General features: G+C 34.8%; 1 protein-coding gene across 2 annotated transcripts in view; it reads right to left on the reverse strand.

The window, feature by feature from the left end:
• Nucleotides 1–18,987, reverse strand: part of LOC129225680 (uncharacterized) — a 75,524-nt gene extending 56,537 nt beyond the window's left edge. For both annotated transcript variants that reach the window (XM_054860156.1, XM_054860154.1), the window contains exon 1: nucleotides 18,897–18,987. The gene's annotated coding sequence lies outside the window, so the exon portion shown is untranslated. The remainder of the gene's footprint in view (nucleotides 1–18,896) is intronic.
• Between the last annotated feature and the right edge of the window lie 3,474 nt (nucleotides 18,988–22,461).

Consider the following 22,461-nt stretch of genomic DNA (forward strand, 5'->3'; position numbering starts at 1 on the left):
TAAGCTATTGAATCACATTAAAAATGCCAATAATGGGGAAATGACATTAAATTGGAGTGAAAGGAAGTCATGTGATGCACACATCAGCTCGGTTTTTGTTTTGCATTTGGAAGTAAATTAGTGTTTACAGTTATGACTTGCGACGTTTTATGATATTTATCTAATTGTTTGATACTTTTATCAATTGTGAAGATATTATTTGCAAATAAAATTTCTCTTTTTATGAATTTCGTTGAAGTATCACTAGAAGTAAAGGTGAACAATTTTTGAGTAAAACGCGTTGAACTTTCATATCCTAGGTAGGGCTCTCATTGAAGATTTGTTTTATAAATCACTCTGTATAGCAACATTTACCAGGGCTAGTTGTCCTATTTCTTGTTCCGAAATAGAGGAGAGGCTCTCCTACCATTTATGTGTACTGGTTACCTTCATCTTTTTAAATTTTGCCACTTACACCACTTTGCTCCTTACTGTTTTATTGTACAATTTTATGCAATAACGCAATCGCAAATTGTCTCTCAAACGCAAAAAAAAAAAAACAAGTCTTAGTGACGCAAAAAGCAAATTTTGCATCATCACTTTGAATACCTACATTGATAATAACTTGAACCATTCAAAATTTAGTCGGTTTTTTTTTTTTCATAAACTGCATGTTTTAACGAATTATAAAATAAATCCAATTTGAGTTTTTTCGCTTTTACAGGAGATATTTCGCTAAAATGCCTAAAAATACAATTATCTTAACCGTTTTATGTAAATTTTACATAAGCTGAACTGCCCCCCCCCCCCCCCATCTGATTCATCTCAAGAGATGAAAAGATCAAAAACTCCACTTCCAAAGACGCTGATTGAGCCTGAGTACTTGACAAACAAAGTTGCTCTTTTCAAAGTCCATTTTCTTCACAGAGAGAAAACTTTTAACATATTTTATCGCGAAAGAAGTTCTCAATTATGAGATTACTTCAAAAACTGGGAATAATGCTTGAGGATTATTTCAAAAATGAGAGAGTGCTGTTGATGGAATATTTTCTTTCACTTCTTTTTTTTTTTTTCTTTTTGAGAGAAATGCATCGGAAAGTTTAGCAAAAAATAATTTTTGACGAAACGAGAATTCTGTTTTAGCTTGCTTTCTTCCGAAAAATTCCAAGATTTCTTGCAATCAATACAGCGGTTCGTAATTAAATTTCTTTTCGTTGAAATTCCTTTTTGCATAAAGAGCTGCACTTTATTGGCTGAATAAAAATGGTTAAGTGCTCTTCGTGGTTATTTATCCCAAACTTTTAAAAAGGAAAGTGGGTTTGCATTTTCCAAAGTTTAAATTGTAAGAACCGTATGCTGTATGGAAGAAAACTAAACCGGTTTCAGATAAAAAACGAAAATCATCAGGATATTTTTTTTATTATTATTTTATTATTTTAATTTTTATTTATCTATTTATTTTATTATTTTTTTTTCAGAAGGAACTAAAAAATCGAGAAATCATTTAGGTTATCCTTTGAAAATTCAAAAGAAAGCCAATTGCTCTTAGCAAAATAGTTTTTAATTTACTTTAAATTATTACTGATTTTCCCATACATTCTTAAAATAATCGAGTTTTTAAAAAAGAAAGTTTTTAGAAAAAAGAAACATTCTTGAGGAGTATAACTGCTCCCTTTAGTTCCTACATCGCTGGAGACGAAGGGAGAATTGTTTTGTTTCTCCATTACATATTTAAGAAAAAAAAAGCTATTCATGATCCAAATGAAAAGTGATTCCAAAACGCTTTGTGCATGTGCTAACATATGAATAAAAGGAAAAACAACCTTAAATAGAGCACAAACTTTGTTATTTTCATTTCGACCGTATTCATGATATAGTTTACGAAATTAGTGTCGTTGTACATAGAGTGCATTCTTCTTTCAAAATATAGTCGCTTCAAAGCAACAATAGAGTATTTCACTGTTATTCCTGCGATTAGACGTCTTACTATTCCTCTGAGAAGACATATCGTCCCCTCAGAGTAACAATAAGATATCTTAGTGTTATTTCTGGGATTAGATATCTTACTGTTGCTCTGAGGCGACGATATGTAAGGTCAATGATGGAGATAAAGGAAATAGAATTTCAGTATTTCAACTTTAGAACCTCTCCTTTCTTCTGGATGCTTTGAGACATACAATTTTATGCATTGTGTCCACGGCTACACTCTTAGTGAGTAACTGCGTATGGAAAATTTACTTCATGATTGATCGTTAATGAAATCATGTTTCCTTTTACTCCAGAGACTATACGGAATGGAAACTCTCCACACTGTAAAAAACGAGCTGATGTCCATCACATGACTTCCTTTTACTCCAATTTAATATCATTTCCCCATTACTGGCAATTTTAGTGTGATTCAATAGTTTTACTCTCTAAATATCACCAACAGTGGCCAAATTGAAACAGATTTTTTAAAAAAAAACGTCAAATTTATCGCCAAGTTGGCGACAAAACTTATCGACCAAAAGACTGGCGATATATCGCCAAGTGTACCGCCAAATTATAACACCACTTGCATGCGTTTACATCGAAATTAACACTGATTTCCCCCCAAAAAGGGGCAAAAGACCCCTTTAGAAACACCTGAATCAACCAAAAAAGGAGGTGCACAACTAGACCCCCCACTAGGGAGTCTACGTACCAAATTTCAACTTTCTAGGACTTACCGTTCTTGAGTTATGAGACATAAATACGCATATCCGCCATACATACATACGTACATACAGACGTCACGAGAAAATTCGTTGTTATTAACTCGGGAATCGTCAAAATGGTTTTTTCGCGTGTCTATACGTTCTTAGGCACTTATCCACGTGTGGTCGAGGTCGGAAAAAAAAAACTCAATATTCATTCGTGGGTGAGTAAAATGGAAATTAAAGTCGATTTTTGAGTGAAATTTTTTTCGCGAATACAATACTTCCTTTTTTGTAAAAGGAAGTAAAAATGTGCAAAGTTACCAGTATTAATGGGTGTAATGTTGCACGAATTCTGAAGTGTGTAGCATCATTGTTTTAAAGCCTGAAATTGTTGGAAGAACCTTGCACTTCGGTTACAGTAGAATTCAAAGCGCATGCGTCAAGATCACCATCGGCGTAGAACAGGTAAACTCGCATTAACGGAACGTAAACCGACCTTGTTAGCCGAGCGGTAAACGCTCTTGCTTTGCGAGTCTGTAAGGTTCGCGTTCTGGGTTCAGACATCACTCAGGTCATTTCCTCTCGTTGTGTAGTAAAAATGCCTTGTTTTCAGATTAAAATTTATAAATAGTGTATATTAATAATTGGTGTACAGTGGTTGTTTAAAAGCATGAACTTGATAAATCGTCCAAGAAAGTCAGATGAAAGCTTAATTTTGGTAATGTGTAACCTTTCAAGCAACTTCTGTGTAAGCATACAAAAAATTCTGGTGTAACCTTACGCAGAAATAAGTGAGAAGTTATGCTACAGTTACATTACCATAGTGTTACCTTCCACAAGCTATGTGTAACTTTACACCAGTTATATCAATTAAGTTACTCCAGAGCAGTGGAGGCAGCCAACAAACCGATTTTACAGAGAAAGGTTACACAATTTTTTTTACATTGCATTAATTTTCCTATAAGATTGATGTAGGTAGATAATCACATTATACACAGTCAGTTTAGAATCTTAAGAAATTTGTGCAATAACAGAGTACTCAATCTGTGATCGTATGCAACCAACTGAACCCTCTAAATGTAATCTAAAATCTTTCAAAAAGAAAAATCGCACAAAAATTAAATTATGAGCTGAACTTAAAAAAATGTAACTAACGTCAAATTTAATCCTCCAAAAAATTGGAAGAATGAAGGACTTAGTTGTTTTCTCACTAGACTGAGACAGAGATCAGTATTCATATGGTAAATGGAAGCACCTGAATTGAGCATCAAAAATAGCTAAGAAGGTGAAATCCATAAATAAATGTCTGTAGTAACCTTCCACACGACAAGTAAAACAAGTTGGAACCAGTTACTTCGCATTTGTATATCTGCTGGAGAAGGAAATTTAAGATCATTAAACTTTAAAAAAAAAAAAAAAAAAAACTTTTTTCACTGTGTTATCTTCAATCAGTGATGAATCTTGCATAATTCTTTGGAAAAATTGACAGAATCTCATCTATATGTTGCAAAGTGTCGTTCACTCACCAACCTTTAAGTTTCAAAAACTACCATAAATATGACAATAAAGTTTTCTTTCATTTACCCCACATTTTCGTTTACTCCGACTTACCCTATTTTCTTCCTGTAAAGTGTCGTTCAGCATTTCCCAAAAATTTAAAGAAAGTAAATCAGTTCTATCCCATAACTATTACTCACCTTAATTTGTGTTTGTCAATAGCAATTCTTAACAGTTACTTTTGTCAATAAAAGTTCTTCACTCGTTTAAGCTCTACTATCGGTAGGATCTGCCCCGAATATATTGAGGCTGGTCTAATGGAGGAATAAATAAATACCTTTGTTCAGAGAAAAAAAACCAACTTTTTGTCGAAATTTGCAGTTTGTGCTAATAAACAGGCTTGGCAAGTTTCTGCCGAGGTGGTTAAAACCACTGGTAGAAACCGGTTAAAACCGGCATGGCAAAAACCACTTTGCGGCAGAAACTGGCAAAAACTCACAAAATGAAAAATAAATTCTTGATATACAATAGAAAATGCATGGAAAAAATAAATAATTATTAACAACGCACTGTTATTTTATTACAAAATTATCACAATTCAAAATCAAATGTTACATTGTTTGGACCCTGCAATTGCCTCTTAGAAAAGGTGGTTTCAAAAATCTAAACAGGTTCTCACTTTAATACACACAAATGAGAAATTTTAGAATGTTCTTGAAACAGAAGAGCTAGCAGACAATGCATCAAGGAGCAAGCAATGTTCGTGAAACTTTCATCTACTGTATAACTGATCCACCATGTAGTAACTGGGATTGTGGTAAAAATTTGACTGGAAAAATAAGTTTTGAGAAATGGGGCTAATTTCTTTTGCAAAGCTGTGACATTAGTTACAAAATCTAGGCAAGTAAAATTTTGGCACTTTCTTCTTGAAGCAAATGACATGATAATTTCAATCACAAACAATTTAGAGGAAGCATATAAGTGACCAAATTACAATCAGTAATTCTGTATGTACCCCCCCCCCCCCCCATGATTTTTTAACCTTTGTTAAATTAATCCAAATACTACGAGCCTCTGCAATTGAAAAGTTCCCTTTCTGAACTAAATCAAGGGCACTAGCATTGGATTTTATTTTTTTTAAATGATGAAATGATGTTTAATTTTTTAATTTACTTAAACAAACATTATTTACTAATTACTTGAGTTATTAAAGACATTTTTAAGTTTTTGCCAGTTTCTGCCGGTTTTTATCGGTTATAACCAGTTTCTGCCACTGGCACGGCAAAAACTAGTTTCTGCCGGCAGAAAGCCAACCCTGGCTATAAAACATTCGTCTAATGGAGTTTAACAAGAGGTGGACACGCAGATCGGCATGGCAAGAAAGCAGTTAAGTTATAAATATAAGTTAAGTTTTCCTCTCCGATAAATTGCGCCTTAAAAGTAAAAACTGATCAAATATTTGAAGTAATATTCCGAGTCGGATAAAGTGATCTCCAAAGTGACGATAAAATAGTTACTGTATTGAAAGAACCATTTGTATTTTAACACTTTTGTAGTGTCTGTGTACAGATTACAATTCTTGGTGCGTATGAGGTATAAAGCTGGCACTTGACTCTGTAGTCTTTTGATTTTATGCGACTCTCAGACTATTTATATCAGTGGTTTCCCAAAGCAGTTACCCCCAGGAGTACGTTCGGGTCTGCAAGGGCAACTGAAGAATAAAGTTAGGAGTACGCGAGACGCAAATAATGGTCCGTGAGCCTGGATTCCATTTTAAGCAAGTTATCATCAACATTTAAGCCATCTATAAACATAATGCCTATTCATATAATAAGAATCCCACGATATACTTACACAGTGAATGAACTCTACAAAAAGAAATCTTAAAATTTTATTCCAAAGATGCTGAAAATAGAGCTGCTATCTCTCTCTTGTTTTATAGTAAAATTTATTGTCTCTATTTGTAGTCAAAATAATCTGTTTTGGTTATTTTTTTTTCATTTTACTTTGCAATGCATTGATTTTGATACAGATTTTAAAATTAGTCTTAGGTAGGTTTCCATAAAAAAATATAGTCAAAATCGACAAGAAACTCACTGAGCAAAAAAGGTTGATTTATATAAATGAGCTTTGTGTATCTAAACTCCTAAGCCTGTATAAACAGTGTTTTGTTAACTATGGTACACATACATACAGGGTCCAATACACGTATTCCAAAAGCTATTAATCGCACTGAAGTTGCAGAAGACGTTTGAGTCATGCGTCCTTGATAAGCAGAGGACATTTCATGCATACATCGTTAAATAACAGAGGACGTTTGAATCGTACATCCTCGAGTGGTACAGGATAGTTGAATCTCGAATCCTTGAGTAGCAAAAGACTTTTGAATCCAGTATCCTTGACTAGCAGAGCACATTTCATTCCCACATCGTTAAATAGCAGAAGATGTTTGAACCGTACATCCTTGAGTGGTAGAGGACATTTGAATCTCGAATCCTTGAGTAGCAGAAGGCTTTTGAATCCAGTATCCTTGAGTAGCAGAAGAAATTTAGTCTCAAATCCTACTGTAGCAGAAAATTTTTGAATCAAATATCCTTGATCTTTTTTGTCAGCAAGGCCTCGAGTGATAAACAGTTTCCTTTTGTACAGGAGACTCACTTTAAATATTGCACTTCCATAACTGAAGCAGAAAGAAGCGAAAGGATGTAAGTGCCAAAATTAAGAATTTGGAGGTAACCAGTACAAATGGTAGGTTAACCTTTTCTCTGTTTTGGGGCAAGAGATAGTACAAGTAGCCTGGTAGGTTCTGCTATGCAGCGTGATTTTGAAAATCTTTTCAATGAAAGTCTACCTAGGACTTCATTGAAAGTCCTAGGTTAGGTATCAGCCTAAGGTTGCCGTGAGCAACCTTAAGCTGATACACCTAATAAACACGCTCATTCAATCTTTCAACTGGTTGCTAAAAATATTTTAAAGCACAGTCAAAAGTCTGCACGTGTGCAACTTGTAGCGATTCAGGAAACTTTTTTGTGATGATACTTGTTTTTACGGGGATATAGGTGAAAACGTGTCTTTGAACGCGTTGTACTCGAAACTTAAAAATATTCAGTTGCATCCCTTTGCTTCTCATTGCTTCAACTGGAACTTAACGTTTTTCTTTGGAAACAACTGAAGTTTGGAATCTTGAGACGCGTCACAGACGTGTTTGTCATTGAACGACGAAATTTGCAATGAGATTGCAGAAGTCATACCGGAAATGGTTTCCCGAGCAATATGAAGCATCACATTGTGTCTATAGAGAAGTATATCACTCGTAAATGGTCAATACTATCTTCAAATTCCACTTTAAAACTTTGAGTGAGTTAGATAAAATAATTTTAAAGCTCGGAGCCCCCCCCCCCCCGAGACGATAAAACAAAGTGCTCGTCCTAACCAACTTTATGTTGTTCTATTTATTGCTATTTGAAACTGATTTTTTGATTCAGTCGGGCATTGTATATCCATATTTCTATGCCTGATCTTCAACAGTCTTTTTATAGATCTCCGTCAAGTTACAAAACTGGTTGCACGCCATGGAAAAACAGCACGGAAGAACACGCAACATAAATTACTGTGGTTGAAGCGGAAATCGAACCCTATACTTTTTAAACATACTGCCGTTTGGTCACTAAAACAGGGGTGCCCAAAAATTAAATTGTTAGAAGAACATAAATTCTCAATTTGCCGAATGGAACGCCAAACTTTGCCGAGAATAATAAAGTACGGCCACGGGTATGCATATAAAAAGTACATATCGTCGCCTCAGAGCAACACTAAGACACCTGATCCCAGGAATAACACTGAGATATCCCATTGCTACTTTGAGAAGCGACGATATACTAATCGTAAAGGGATATTCGGGCATTTCGAAATTACAATGTCTCCAAATTTTCCGAATTGTCAAAAAATAAACAAATAAATGAATAATTGCCGAATAAAGCTATTTTTGAAAGATCATAGTGATCTCCATGATCTTTCCTAAGGGCGCACCTGCACTTACACTATAACTAAAAGTTCTTTAAATCACCTTCAACCTTTAAGGCTTAATTACTAACGAAACTCAATTCAGCACACAATGAATAATGGCTCCCACGTCAGAAATAATTACAAGATGTGGATTATAAAGCAATCACTGAGATAGAACAAATCAAATTAATTAATTACTCTGGAAAATCCTCTCCAGAAGAACAAAAGAAGCTGCGGCGCTACCTTCTGATCTCGCGGAAAATATTCCATGATTTATAACCTATCATTTCTTGCTCGGTGCTTTTGGTTCAAAATTGTTACGCACCTTCTATAGCAAGCAATCTCAAATAAATGCTTCCCTTCAATTTTCTTTTTCCCGCAGAGTTTTATATCACTGAATATTGATGACAGGCCGAATTCGGTGTCGTTTATCAAGCGAGAAATGACGCTCCCACCAACTTACTTTTAGGCGGGAAACCACAATGTTTGTCCATCCATCAAAACCCCTCGATAAGGGCTCTTAAAGGTCACTTTCCAGCCGAAACTTTTCAGATAGCGGGCTTATTATGGATTCGGGAGAAATCCGTAATGTGCAGTCGGGAAGCTTAAAGCTTTTTGATCCTTGGTTCCATGCGTTGTTGGGTGTGAAATAGTAACAATAATATCGTGGGTCGTTCTACGAAAAATCAGACATTTTGTTTTGCACGTGACAGCTAATATATTTTATTTCAAAGTAGTGGTACCTGCACGGCTTTGCCCGTAGTAGAAAATTAAAAGGCAATTTGGTTCGCCTGTATATTTACAAATAATGGGTGATGAATTTCTCGCCAATTCGCTATGTTAAATTGCTAGCCCATGGTAGCATATGGTAGTTTGCTCGTCCACGTTATGGTAATTTGCTAGTCCACGTTATGGTGATTTGTTCGTCTACCTTATGATAATTTGTTCGTCCACCTGATGATAATTTGCTGGGTAAAATGTTCTTAAAATCGGAATAGAAAAAAAAACAAAATCGAATTTTCGAAAAATCGCTTTGAGGTGCACATCCTCATGCTACAAACTAATTTTATGCCAAATTTCATGAAAATCGGTTGAAAGGTCCAGGCGCTATCATTTTGTGCATTTTTACCCCCTTAGAGGCCCTTATAGTCGTGGGGCTCCTTGTAGTTGAAACATGGTAAATCTGCCATGCAGGAATACATACTTCTCTCTTATTGGTTTAGGCGCTGCCTATATATATATATATATAATTTTATATATATATATATATATATATATATATATATATATATATGAGTGATGTCACAATTTTTTTCACCACATTCGACTCCCATATCCCTTTGTCACGATGTGTCACACTCCATTTTATCACCTTTCCTCCTCTCTTCCGTGATGTCACGCTTCTTGTTTCCCTCTCCCACCCTTTGTCACAATTAGAGCCGTCGCTAGGTCAGAAAACTGGGGGAGGGGGCATGCATTTCGCGACCCCTTAATTGTTTCAAATGAATGTTCCAATATGCAGAGAGAGAAGATTTAGTTTCTGGTTTAGCAGGGATTCATATTGCTAGACCTTAGTATTAGCAATATAAATTTAATCGTAAGGATAATATTCAATCAGAAATAGCGGATTTCGAAGGGCTCCCTCCCGGCGTTTTGTTGAAATTAAAGGTCGAGGGCGCCCATATAGGGGGGCAAGTGAGGGCTCAAGCCTCCCCTCCCTAGAAAGGAGAGCCTCTTATCTTTTAGTACTTTTTTCTTTGCAAAAATGTAAACACATTTCTTTTCCGGCCATTAATGAATAAGTTATTAAAAATGTCAAATTTTTAATACCTCTAATCTGTACTGAAATCAGTTTCCATGGGGAAAATATCCTGCTAAACCATGGGGAAAGTACCTGGGCCCCCATTTAAAATTTTGCATATGGGCGCCCATGTTTAAAAGGTATAAAAATGCAATTTTAAATTATATTTCAGGTTGGGGGGAATAGGGGAAAAGATTCTAGAAAGCCTCTACCAATAATTTTTCAAATATGTGTTCCCAAAACACAATTATACGTTACATTTGATTATGTTCAGGAAAGGGAATCCGGGGGTTCTCCTGGAAAAGTTTTCAAGATTTTAGTTTGAAGAACACAGTTTTAGACGCTTTATAGTGATGTTTAGGAAGGAAGAGATTCGGGGTCATCCCGCGATAAGTTTTCGAAATTCAAACTCGAAAGGCGAAATTATGAATAAGGGGGGTCCGGAGCCTCTTTCCCAGAAAATTTTCAAAACTGCAGTTCGAAAAATTCAGTTTTAGGCGATATGTGGTGATGTTAAGGAGAAGAGAGAGGCAATCCCTCAGACGTTTTTTGAAATTAAAACCTTAAAAACACGATTGAAGACATTCTTTGTTAAAAGTTAGTGCACCGTCAGTTTCTTAAAGTTAATGCTCCGAAGTTAATGCCAAGATCCTACAGGAGTAACTATAAGAAAATGAATTATTTCTTATTTATAAAAAACAAAAAATTTTTTGATTTTAGAAAGAATGAATACAAGCATTCATAACAAATATATCTATGCTGTAACTAATTTATTCAAAAATGATGTTAAAATTACATCATACCGCGAATGTCTACATCACTTTATCCGGTGCTATCACATTAACCTTGTCCCGAATAAAATTGAGCATAAATCTCACACGTTCAGCTACATATCATTCGATCGTTGCTAACGCTACCTATTATTATTGTAACTTTAAACTTAGCATCAAAACGTCTACGGTCGTTGTTTCCTAAAAATCGAACTTCAACCTTTACGTGATTGTTACTTTATTGATTTTTCTTGACTTTCAGAAATATCTTTAAGTGATGAGAGGTAAAAGCCATCCAACTATGACTACATGAATAAAAAGTTTTATTTTCAAAACTGTTTCTTTAGTTACGTTGAACAGAAAAATACAGGGGTAATCGAGGTAGAACGAGATACCCCAATCTACTAACTGCACTCAAAACCGCGCCTCATATCATCAGTACCTCGTAAAAGACTACACTTCAAGAAGTAATTGATTACTTAGCTGCGTCGCCCGGCTTTGCACGGTCTACCTCGGAAGTGAAAGTCATGTCAAGTGACCCGTGTTCAACAACCAGGCTTCAACAATATATATATATATATATATATAATAAAAAAATCAGTAAAACTTAGCAACAGATTGCGGAAAAATAAACAAAAAGGAAGCATTTTAAATCCCCCCGATTACAGGAATAGCCTCAAAACAAAAGCCAGAATTTCATTTCTTCATATTCAAAAAATAAAAATTGCAACAGATCTTTCTTCCCAATAATTTTCCTCACTCTACGAATTTTAATAAAAGCATTGTTACGGAAAGTTGAGTTGAAGTACCGAATAATAATTTGAATGGAGGAAAAACCTTAGAAAATTAGGGATTTTATATCGAAATCCAAGTATCAGAATTAATGATTTTTTATTGATATCTCTGCTAATTATTGTCGGGAGATTATGTTAAATAGCCAAACATAAAGACGGGAATATTACGAATCTATCGCTACCTGGTCCGATGGTCATTTCACTGGCGTTCGAGAGAAGTAACTCAGACATAGATACATACATAGATACATAGGTACATACGCTCATTTTTTAATTACATAAAATATAGCACCCCGGCAAGGAAAGTGACACAACTTTAAAAAAAAAAAAATCATCGGAGAAAATCAAGGTTTTAGTAGTTTTTATCGATTTTTCTCAAACATTACAATACGCGCAAAACATTTCTAATTTAACCTTGAATGATTAGTTTTCGCTGTCTAAATTAATATTACCAGTCCTTTTGAATAGGGACCTCCATGTATTTGCCTCTAATTAAGGGACACTCTATTTAAGGGACAGTCACAGAGAAAAAAAATTAAAAAAACATTATGTACAAGTGCATAAGAAAGAGTGAATTTACTGGAATTCAAGTTTCACTTTTCCTGTAAAAATTAATTCAGGAGAGTTTAACATTAACATATGTTATAGAAGCTAGCATATATTGTAAAAGTCTTGCTGAAAGTTACATGCATGATTTGGCAATCAAGATATTTATTCAAGTAGGCTCAGGGCAAAGGAAAGGGCGCAAACTGACTAGCTTTTTATATAATACTAGTGGCACCCGCACGGCTTCGCCCGTAATAGAAAAATTAAAGGTCTTTTGGTTCACTTGTATATTTACAAATGATGTATGGTGAATTTTCTCGCCAATTGGCTTGTACCGACGTTACAGTTCCACGTTATGATAATTTCGTATCTCGCCAATTGGCTTGTGCCCATGTTACGATTCCACGTTATGAGAATTTCGTAATTTATGATAGTTTTTTTTTCTTAAAATTTGAATAAAAAAAGAACCACATCGAATTTTCGAAAAATCGCTTCGAGGTGCACACCCCCATGCCACATACTAACTTTGTGCCAAATTTCATGAAAATCGGCCGAACGGTTTAAGCGCTATGCGCGTCACAGACATCCTACGGACATCCTACAGACATCCTACAGACATCCTCCGGACAGAGAGACTTGCTGCTTTATTATTAGTAAAGAATTGAAATGTGAACACTAATTGTAATTCACAATGTCTTGCATTGTAAATTACGTGACATGAAGCAAATTCATGCAATGAATTACTTTAAAATAATTGCTTTATGCTGCAAAATTTTGGGCTTACCAAATTTTGGACTCATTTATCTTTACTAATAATAAAGCAGAAAGTCTCTCTGTCCGGAGGATGTCTGGATGTCTGGATGTCTGTAGGATGTCTGTAGGATATCTGTAGGATGTCTGTGACGCGCATAGCGCCTAAACCGTTCGGCCGATTTTCATGAAATTTGGCACAAAGTTAGTATGTAGCATGGGGGTGTGCACCTCGAAGCGATTTTTCGAAAATTCGATGTAGTTCTTTTTTTATTCCAATTTTAAGAAAAAAACTATCATGAATTACGAAATCATCATAACGTGGAACCGTAACATGGGCACAAGCCAATTGGCGATATACGAAACTATCATAGCGTGGAACCGTAACGTCGGTACAAGCCAATTGGCGAGAAAATTCACCATACATTATTTGTAAATATACAAGCGAATCAAAAGACCTTTAATTTTTCTATTAGGGGCGAAGCCGTGCGGGTGCCACTAGTAGTTAATAAAATAATAAAAACTTAAAAAATTTATTAAGTGTGAATTTTATTTAGTTGTGCATGAAAAATGTAAAGTATTTAATCGAAACCGTTAATAGTTTAACTTCATAAAAAATATATATATTGAATTAACAAACTGCATGCATAAACTAAAATACCTCCTAAGAGACACCTCTATTTAAGGGACAAAATTTTAGTGTCCCTTATTGAGAGGTTCTACTGTATATCGTTTTTTCTCCACCACGTTTGTTAGCGAATGAAATTATGTTCCTTTTACTTCAGAGACAGTGGGGCTTATGGAAAACCCCCATTTATTTCCCCATGAGAATGATGTAGGTAGATTAATCTCTACAATCCGTTTCGGAGCTGAAGAAGTTCTACACTCCGATGATGACGGGCTGCAGTCATCAAACTTTAGCCCGAAGGGAGCATGTGACCCGTCCACTTGTAATCTGACATCATTTTAAAATAAAAGTGATGCAAAGAATTTTTGAACTGAATTCGTGTAAAATACACACAAAGGTGCAAGTTACATCTATACTTAATCTTCAAAAAAAGAAAAAAAAAAATGAAGAATGAAAAATTTAGTTGTTTTTATTTACCCCAGAGAACAGTATTTATGGGGTAAATGGAAACACCTAAACTTTGCATCAAAAACAGCTGGGAAGGTAAAATTCATAAATTAATGATTTTAGTAACCTCCCACAGGACAAGCAAAACGAGTTGAAAGCAGTCAACTCTCTATAATTCGAAGTCCCAAGGGACCGGCTAAAACGTTCAAGTTATTGGTAGTTTGACTTGTGAGAAGTTTCCACAACAGTCTCAAAAGGTTGGAACCCGATGAAAACGAGATAAATAAATATTCAAGTTACAAGCTTCGAGTTATCGAGATTCGACTGTATTTTACATTTGTAGACCTATTTGGAGAAAAAAAATGCTGACTAGTAAACTTAAAAAAATTCACAATGTCATATTCAGACAATGATGTAACCTACACAATTGCTTAAAAACAGAATCTCTTCTTATATATTACCTTGTCTTTACTTATCGACTAAATTCACAACTTACAACCAATGGTATTAGTTTATTTCCGTTATTCACCCCGTATTTCGTTTCACCCCAACTGACCCTACACAATTGCTAAATTTCATAGACTCTCTTGTACCTTTATTGCATCTTTTATTGCTATATGAATCGATCTATAATCAATATTTCTTCGGTACATAATGTGCAATTACGTAATTTTTACTTTCTTCTATATGTAATGTTTAGAAAATATATTGGATTCGTGAAAATTTTCGAATTTCAACAGATAAAGGATGTGCTGCGTTCTTTTTGGCCATTTTTAAAAGATGTGTGATGCGATCTTTTATTATTATTATTATTATTATTATTATTATTATTATTATTATTATTATTATTATTGTGGCCACTCTATCTCAAAAACTGCTGCATGAAATCGAACGAAGTTTGGTACACATATGTGCCCATATGCGAGTAGGTGCCCATATGTGAGTTGGTGCCCATTAGTGTTCTGCACCAGTTCTATCAAGAGGGATGAAGCAAACAAAAGTTTTCACCGATATGCTTATCTGATATGTCTCAGGAAGTAACCATCAGAATCAAACAAAATTTGGTCCATATGGTAACCCTCCCTTCCTCCCTAGAAGGTACAGGTGCTGATTCAATTTTAATGTCAATAGTTCAAAAGGCGGTTAAGCAATCGAATGTTTTTTCCCTACTTGGGACTGCTATATCTCAAAAGGTAATGACTAGAATTAAGCAAAAATTGGTCAGCAGGTAGACCTTAGAGGGTACAAGAGTTGATTCGATTTTAGCGTTAATAGCTCAGAAAGGATGTGTTGCAATCGAATGTTGTTTCTCGTCCTTTGCGAGGAGCATATCTCCCCCCCCCCAAAAAAAAGAGAATAATACGTTTCAGATGAAATTTGGAATACTTGTAAACCTCTACACGAATGTAGGCTCTGATTTAATTTTGGCGTCAATCGCTCATTCGGGTGGGGTGTTGATTTCTGCCATTTTTTGGGCTAATAAAAATAGTTTAATTTATGCAATAATGTGAAAGATAAATCACATTAAATTTCGTCGGCTTGAAAAATGTTCTCCAGCGATTTAATTGTTGCAAAATGATTGAAAAAACCTTAATGGTTCAAAATTTTATCTGTTCTCATCATCTATTTGTTAACAAATAAAATGTTTGTAATTAAAATAAGCAAGGCTTTTGAAACGATTTTCAATTTACGTTCTTTCAGTCTGCTTTTACGGGAATATTTCGATCATTGGGAAATTGGTGCAGTCGTCATTTTTGCATGCGTAATTTCATTTTGGGAACTTTGCAAAACCCCATGCAAATAGATATTTCCCTACTCATTGTTTACGTATTCAAAGAAAAAACATTCCTCGGTTCAGGCATTGGCGTCAAAAATGTAACTCCAATTAATTAAGATCACCAAGTTCACAGTGGGGTCGTTTCCGAAATTTTAAAAGTGTATTTTTTTTTCTGAAAGAGCATGCTTAAAAACATAGGATTTGACCATTTTTTAAATAATTTGACAAAGTTTAATATTTTTCAAAAAAATATTTTAAGCGGTGCGCAGATTTAATTTCCTTTTTTTACGCTTCTGCACTTGACATCGCAAGTGATGAAATGCCATTCACTGATGCCATTAGCGCTGAGTGCAATACTTAATTAGCCTTTTTACTCACATGTACTGGCAACGATATGGTTGATAGCATGACTAGAGTGCAATATTTAATTCACTTCTGAATTATTATAACCTGGAAATGTGGTAGACAGCAAGCGTAAACATTTAGCGCGCCAGTGAAGTGCGCGCCTAAATACTTTACTTGTGACGTCATAAAGACCACGCCTTAGTTGAAATATCGGGCGTTTTAAAAATTAATTAAAAATTAAACGTTTTAAAAATAAAAAATTTTCTTCGATTCATGTTTTTTTTTTTTTTTGACTCATTCTATCAACTTTAGTGACTAAAAGTAATACTTTTGACTAATGGAGATAACCCCATTATTGAAATCTCGCTTTTGCGAATGGCATAATTTTGTAGTAACGATTGCATGAGTGATTATACGTTAGATCCAAGACCTCATACGAGAGATAGAGAAGAAAGTTTCGTGATTGCCACAACATACTAGTTTGTTGATAGTTATATAAATTTTGTTGTTTTTATAGGCCATATGATTTGTCCAAAATGCTTTTCAATTAGCACCAATTAAGAGTAACTTCCGTACAAAAACAAATCTTTGCTTATTTAAGAGCAAAAGTCATTTATTTGACTTCTGAAATGTACACATATGCGTCATTTGCTGCTGTAATCTGCTTTAAAAAAACGAGCTGATGTGTGCATCACATGACTTCCTTTTACACCAACTTAATGCTATTTCCCCATTATTGGCAATTTTAATGTGATTCAATAGTTAACTTTCTAAATATCACCAACAGTAGCCAAATTGAAACCAGATAAAAAATAAAAAAAAAATAGCCAAATTTGTTGCCAACTTGGCAACGAAATTTGGCGACCAAAAGCCTGGCGATTTATCGCCAAGTGTCCGCCAAATTAAGACACCATTTGAGTTTGCATCGAAATTAACAACTATCCCCCCCCCCAAAGGGACAAAAGACCCCTTTAGAAACACCCGAATGCAACCAAAAGGGAAGGTGCACAACTAGACCCCACTAGGTGTCTACGTACCAAATTTCAACTTTCTAGGACATACCGTTCTTGAGTTATGCGACATACATACGTACATACATACGTACATACAGACGTCACGCGAAAACTCGTTGTAATTAACTCGGGAATCGTCAAAATGGATATTTCGGGCGTCTATACGTTCTTAGGTATATATGCACGTGTGGTCGAGTGGAAAAAAAGACTGAACATTCATTCTGGGGTGAACAAAATGGAAATTAAGGTCGATTTTTGAGTGAATTTTTTTTCACGAATACTATACTTCCTTTTTTGTAAAAGGAAGTAATAAACAATAGGGTTGCGTTTATTCTCAATTTTTATCCTCAATCAAAAATAAATAAATAAATAAAAATCAAACGCGTTCATGTGTTTAAAATGAAAACAGTATCTATGTCATTTTATTTAAATTGAATAAAAATTTACAAAATTAACCCCAATAGCTTATGATTTAATCAAATTTTGTATTATGTTATTAAAATAGAAACACCATTTATTTTTTCTTTTAATTTTAATTTTATCAAGTAATTTTACTTAAGATGAACGTCTATGGTTGATTTCTCTAAGTCCTGATGTTTTGCGACGCATGAATAAGTTTTTGTGAATGTATTTGGTTGTTGACAGAACTATGTTTTTCAACTGACTTTTAAAATTCGCAGACTTATAGACTACTAGCGGCACACCAGTAAAAAACATTGGCAATTATATTGTACCCACATACAGTACAACCCCATTAGTCTAAACTAATATGGGATCCAGGACGTCCGAATCAATACAGGTACGAATGAAACAAAATAACCTGTGAATTGAGCCATGGTACTTCAACAAACTACTGTACACAGCAAAAATTGTATTTGGAATTCAAGAGAATGAAATACAAAGTTACGTAAGAAAAAAATTACAAAAATACGTTGCATAAACACAAAATGCAGCCTACCTACAAAGTATATCATTGCGCGAATTCGCCTGTTATTTATACAGTATGCACATCTAAATGACTGCCCGGATTAAGTGATTTCCGGTTAAATAGGGTCCAGATTAATGAGAGTTTACTTCTTTTCTTTACTAATAATAAAGCTGAATGTCCCTCTGTCTGTCCGGATCTCTGTCTGTGAAGATCTCTGTGACGCGCATAACGCCTAGACTGTTCGGCCAATTTTCATGAAATTTGGCACAAAGTTAGTTTGTCCCATGGGGGTGTGCACCTCAAAGCGATTTTTAGAAAATTCGATGTGGTTCTTTTTCCAATCCAATTTAAAGGACAAAAATATCATGAGATGGACGAGTGAATTACAAAATTATCATAACGTGGAACCGTAACATGGGCACAAGCCAATTGGCGAGAAAATTCACCATACATTATTTGTAAATATACAGGCGAACCAAAAGACCTTTTAATTTTCTATTACGGGCAAAGCCGTACGGGTACCACTAGTTAAATATAAAACAGCATATTTTTATACGGAAACCTACCTCAGCTGCTACACATACTTGGCATTTGCAATATTGCTTGACCATTTTCTGTTTACAATGCGCAGGCAAAGTGACATACAAGATGCATTGATTTTATTCTGATCTGTACGAGAAAAAATCGTACAGATAAAATAATAATAATAAGAGAGTAACAACCTTATAAATAATTCTCTTTTTTTGATAAGAAGTATTAAATAAAATAGAACAGATATCATTTCTGAGATTAACATTGAAATATGGTTACATATATAATACCTTGACCATGTCATATCGCTGATTCAATAGGCTATAAATAGGTTTGAACCGCAGGTCTTCGCGTCGGAACAACAATATGTCGTTCGGAAGAGAACGTTTCTACAGGTGGTGTCTTACCTGGATCCTTGAGCCCTGGTTAGTAGCTTTCTGGAGGTGTTTTGGCTCTCAGTGACGTCGATGCGGATGAAATGTCAACCACCTGGTGCAGTTCGGATGGCAAGACTCCTACGCGGGGCTGGCGCGAAAAGGGATAAGCAGGCGGGAGGGCGCATGTCCGGAGAAGAGATCGATGCATGAGGGAGGTCGGGGTTAGTGGGGGGGTATTCTCTCTCACCCAGAACTGATCACGACCCAAAACATGCAGAGAAGCTCATCATTTTCATCACAAAATATCTTTTGAGAAGCAGTTTCAAAGTTTTGATTGTACCAGTGGTTTCAGTAACAGCATAACTTGGTTTATTGGCGGAAGTCGGATAGAGAGTTATAGTTTTGAGAAGTATTGAAGTCAGGGCCGGCTCTAGTAGTTCTGCCGCGCCAAACAATATTGACAAGTACCCCCCCTCCCCCACATTGAATAATAATAACAACAATATAAAATAATAGAAAAGCGCTTAAAATTAAAGTGACTTTTAGTTAAATTCCAAATTAGGTTTTGCATATCCAAGCACTGGTGCAAACTTTAAATTAAAGTAATGCATCTTATGGCGCTGAAACAGATATTAATAATTTCAAAAGACTTTTAAATCACGCAATTTGTCACCTCCAAAATAAAATTGAATATCTAGTTAAATTTCGAACTTCGTTTTGCTCATCCAAGCACTGGTACAATGCACACTCTATTTTTTTTTTACATTGAAGCAGTGGATCTTATGGTGTTGAAACAAAAATTCATAGTTTAAAAAAATGTTTGAATTTCGAAATTTGCCGCCCCTGAAATCTGTCCTAGGCGGTCGCCTGCCCCAGGAGTCGGGCCTGATTGAAATATAAAAATGCGAGCAAGACACAAAATTAGAACGGCGTAATTTTAAGTAGAATAGCACACAAGGGTGGAGTGAGTATCCAGATGGAGAGAAAATTTGAAAACATGATGAATGTGAAGAAAGAAACATTTAAAATTTCAGAACAATTGAATTATTTGTTCCAAAGACGTATGATATGCGTATTCAAAAAAAAAAAAAAAAGAAAAGAAAAGAGGTATTGCCCACATATGGATTTTATTGAAGTAATCCGTCTTGCAAATCATTCTCAAATCTTACGAAATGTTCGTAGTATTTGCCGAAATGGTTTCATGAAAAAAACCCCGATTAAACTTTCCATCCAATTGGTGAAATTTTCGTGAGATTTGAGCATGTACATTCTTCCAATTGCTATAAAAATACAGAAAAGTATGATATTTATTGCATTTTAAGTGTAATTTCTTTCTTAGTATTATTCTATTGAAAGTAAATTTTCTTTTCCCTTATTACAATTATTAATTTATATTTAATTAGTTGTATTTTTTGTCTTAATCAGTTTGAAAAATTTTGTACTCTGATTAATAGAGTGACATAACAATGGCTCTCCTAGGAAGATTGGGGCGTTCTATACGTTTTGAAGAGGAGTACTTCTTTCAAAAATTTTCCCATTATGCTACCCTTTCACTCTAGAAACAACACTAGAATTAGTTTCAGTATGTATCACTGAACTCAAAAGTAAAATCAATGCGTTTATTGAAATTTTTTCACCGAACTGCGCCGTTTGCTTATGTTATGAGCAAGATCTGATTAAGACATCGGGAAGCCCTGAACCAAACGCTTTTCCGAATGCCCCTGTAGTCGAATATTACAATTTTAGCCCTTGGTTGAAGCAATTTTAGTCATTTAGCGGTTAGGGCCCCTAAAACGCAGGGGCCCTAGGTCACGGCCTGGTTGGCCTATTCAGTAGTCAGGTCCTTGTTTTGAGTTTCGGAAGTTGAAAACACATTCGCTTATTTTTATTCATTATTTTATTTCATTTATTTATTTTATTTTATTTTATTTATTTATTTTATTTTATTTATTTATTTTATTTTATTTATTTATTTTATTTTATTTATTTATTTTATTTTAGTTTATTTTATTTATTTATTTATTTTTTTTTTGTTTCTTGCCCATTTTAGTAAAGTCCTGCTCACCTTTCAAAAAGATACAAATTATTTTTAGCTTTGAAGTTCACGCAAAAAAAAAAAAAAAAACATTTGATGAATTTGGTTGATGGCATCGATAGTTGGTTCAGAGAAATAGAATTTCTCTCTTCGAATTTGCAAGATAGAAAACTCGTAATGTTAACCTCATCAAAAACAACCCTGTTGTAAAAATTTCCCCGCCAAGAAAACCTTTAACTTTTCCGCACAAAAAAGAAAACCTGCATCTTAAACCCAAAAACCCTCAGCCATAAAAAGTTATGATATCTAGTTTGCCCGCCAAGTATCTGCCAAACTATCATCCTCCCTCTTCTCTTTTTTCATCACAGCTACTTCCATTAGAACCTCCTCCCACCTTCAACTCCTCAGAAATATGGATAGATCTTTTAAATTGTTTATCTTGTTTGGCGGGAAGCTTTTTGCTCACCAAGCAACCACTTCACTTTGAAAAGCTTCCCGCCAAACAAGATAAAGGAGGATCAAGTTTTGAACCACTGTGCGCCCCCGCGTCCCGTGATTCTAGCAGAAAGAGTTCCTTTTTTCCTAAAAAGTGTAATTCCTCGATGAAGCGGCAGCAAAAAATGAAAATTTGGCTACATAACTAGTTTTAAAGTGCCTTTTGGCCACTTGCTACTACATAAAATTTTGAATTTTCAAGTCTACATTTACATACACAACTATTGAAAATCCATTCTTTTTAAATGCCTCTAAAACCTCTTTAACCGAAAAGGCGAAGTTCTCCTTTTCAGGAACTGTAGAACTCAATGACACCGAGCAACAGTAAAAAAATAAAAAATTTGGAATTTGGGTAAATTTGGAAAAAAATTTCAAAAATTGATTAAATATTTTTTCAAAAGGTTGTTGAAAAAAAATTAACGCATATTTTCTAGTGGTGTGTACCGTTTTAAGAAAAAAAATGTCTTTCAAATAAAAAAAAACCGCAACAAAATATCGGGAATCATTCTGGAAATAAGGAGAAAAGAAAATTACAAAAAAAAAGGACAAAATGTCGCCTAGGTTGCCATCATTGGCGGGTTATATCGTGGAACAGGAATTTTTGTCAGCAAAACAAAAACATGTCTGTAACTTACTTATTTTTGAATTTTTAATATGTTAAATTCAAAAACTTCGGAGATCAAGAATATAAGGGTTTTTTTCTTAGCATGCCTGAACTGACTTGCGCCCAAAACAGGCCCATCATTTAATGGGGGTCAGGAAGGGCAATAGAACCCCTCCCTCCTCTGACTTTGAGAAATCAATGCATTTTCTTATGTGGGATGTGCTTTTTGTTGTTTTTTAATGCAACATGTACCAAGTATATACTTTGACTCTACCTAGAAAACGTTGAAATGAGGGGTCTGAGCCAAAATGTTTAACAGATCAGAGGTTCATATCAACCGAGTATTTCCGACCGTAAAAGTCGAAATTAGCCTATTTCGACTTTTCACTCGAACGGTCTAATATATACTTTTCTGTTGGGTAGAGAAAAAACAAATTTTGATTAGTTAAAAAATTTTAAGA

The sequence above is a fragment of the Uloborus diversus genome, chromosome 7 (assembly GCF_026930045.1).
Source record: "Uloborus diversus isolate 005 chromosome 7, Udiv.v.3.1, whole genome shotgun sequence".
NCBI classification, from domain to species: domain Eukaryota; kingdom Metazoa; phylum Arthropoda; class Arachnida; order Araneae; family Uloboridae; genus Uloborus; species Uloborus diversus.